Raw genomic sequence first — 2,500 nt, forward strand, 5'->3', positions numbered from 1 at the left:
CTCAAACAAACACACACACGCAAACGCAGACACACACTAACTCAAACAAACACACACACACGCAGACACACACACACACTCACTAAAACACACACACACACACAAATACACACACGCAGACACACACACACACACACACACACACACACACAGCAAAGCAGTAAATCAGTGGCTACTAAAACCCTCTCTCAGCTCAATTCTGCAGCTGGTGGGGAAGAGATAGAGAGAATAAGAACGAATGCAGAGAAGAGAAACAGAAAGAGAAAAGAAGGACAGAGATTTGGAAACAAACCTGGCTTGATGACAATGGTAAAGGTATTTAGCAGACGCTTTTATCCGAATCGACTTGCATAGGCATCCTGCAGCGTCCGGGAATCACACCCATATCAAATATATCAAATCTGTGCATTATCGCACCCTCAAAACACATAATGCAAAGGCAACACCCAGTACAGACAACCAATTTGTCTGTGGCATTTTCTACTGTTCGGAGGGTGGGGGGTGGGGGGGGGGGGGGGGGGGGGCAGGGAGCTTGTATGAAGAGAAGAAGTATGAAGCTTTTAATCTGAGGATGCAATACATGTGAATGTTGTAGGAAGAGGGGACGAGAGAGAGAGAGAGAGAGAGAGAGAGAGAGAGAGGGGACGAGAGAGAGAGAGAGAGACGGGAGAGAAAGAGAGAGAGAGAGAGGGGACGACAGAGAGAGAGAGAGACGGGAGAGAGGGGGAGAGAGAGAGAGAACGAGAGAGAGAGAGAGAGAGGGGACGAGAGAGAGAGACGGGAGAGAGGGGGAGAGAGAGAGAGAGAGGACGAGAGAAAAAGAGGCCAAAACAGGAGAGGGGCGTGGGAGAGGACGGTATGAGTGCCATGTTAATCACCGCATGGAGAGGTGATAAAAACAACACCACAGCGCCTTAATGAATGAGCCTGGGCCTGTTTTAGGGCCACACCACCCCTGCGGCTCACACAGAGAGACAGAGAGGGAGAGAGAGAGAGAGAGAGAGGGATGGAGATAGAGGGAGGGAGGGAGAGAGAGAGAGAGAGAGAGAGAGAGAGAGAGAGAGAGGGATGAGATAGAAGGAGGGAGAGAGAGAGAGAGAGAGAGATGGAGATAGAGGGAGGGAGGGAGAAAGCTTCCTTTATTACTAGTAAAAAGGAATCGCAATAAATGTAAAAACAGACAAAATTCCAAGCAAAAAGAGAGAGAGAGGGAGAAAGACAGGGAGAGCGAGCGAGAGAAGGAGAGAATGCGAGAGAGAGTGAGTGCGAGAGGAGGACAAAGAGGGTGGGATAGAAAGAGAGGGATAGAGAGAGGAACAGAGAGAGGAATAGAGAGAGGGAGGATCACGTTACCTCTCACAGGCACGCCACTACCTGCACACTAAAATACCTCCTCTTTCTCTTTCTCTTTTTGTCAGTTAAAGAGCTTAGGCCAGCATGCAGTGGAGCACTGGAGTGTGTAATCAATGAGCCACCGCTGCTGCAGGGAAGAAGGGAGAGAGAGAGAGAGGGAGAGAGAGAGAGGGAGGGAGAGGGAGAGAGATGGAGAGAGAGGGAGAGAGAGAGAAAGAGGGAGAGAGATGGAGAGGGAGGGAGAGAGAGAGAGAGGGAGAGAGAGAGGGAGGGAGAGGGAGAGAGATGGAGAGAGAGGGAGAGAGATGGAGAGGGAGAGAGAGAGAGGAAGGGAGAGAGAGGGAGGGAGAGGGAGAGAGAGAGAGAGAGAAAGAGGGAGAGAGATGGAGAGGGAGGGAGAGAGAGAGAGAGGGAGAGAGAGAGGGAGGGAGAGGGAGAGAGATGAGAGAGAGGGAGAGAGATGGAGAGGGAGAGAGAGAGAGGGAGGGAGAGAGAGGGAGGGAGAGGGAGATGAAGAGAGAGTGTAAGAGACAGGGAGGCAGAGATTGAGTGAGTGTGAGAGAAGGAGAGAGAGAGAGGGAGAGAGGGCAAGAGTTTGCGAGACAGCAAAAGAGAGAAAGGGGGAAGACAGAGAGAGAGAGAGAGCGTGCAAAGACAAGCAAACTGTGTTCATTCTAAACTGCTGCTGGCCCTTCCCACACACACACACACACACACACACACACACACACACACACACACACACACACACACACACACACACACACACACACACACACACACACACACACACACAGGGATACTTGTCAGAGTGGGCGGGGAGAGCTGTCTCACCAGGAGAAAGTGTGGAGCAGGCGTGTGTAAACAGGCTGGGGAGAAGTCACACCAAATAAGAGAGAGCACCTCAGTGTGTGTGTGTGTGTGTGTGTAGGGCGAAATCTGTTTGATTTCCTGTGTGTGTTCGAGGCTGCGTGGGTGAGTTTTCAAGGCCAGTACGTGTACATTTGTGTGTGTGTGTGTAGGCAGTGTTTGTGAGCATCACTGACGCCACTGTGAGTGGGTGGGCGAATGTATGCATGCGTGTGTGATTTGTGATTTGTGTGCGTGTGCGTGTGCGTGTGCGTGTGCGTGTGCGTGTGCGTGCGTA

At 51.4% G+C, this 2,500-nt stretch overlaps 1 protein-coding gene across 1 annotated transcript in view; it reads right to left on the reverse strand.

The window, feature by feature from the left end:
- Nucleotides 1-2,500, reverse strand: part of acvr2ab (activin A receptor type 2Ab) — a 60,855-nt gene that overhangs the window by 24,825 nt on the left and 33,530 nt on the right. The gene's annotated exons all lie outside the window — the stretch shown is intronic.

The sequence above is a fragment of the Clupea harengus genome, chromosome 21 (assembly GCF_900700415.2).
Source record: "Clupea harengus chromosome 21, Ch_v2.0.2, whole genome shotgun sequence".
NCBI lineage: Eukaryota > Metazoa > Chordata > Actinopteri > Clupeiformes > Clupeidae > Clupea > Clupea harengus.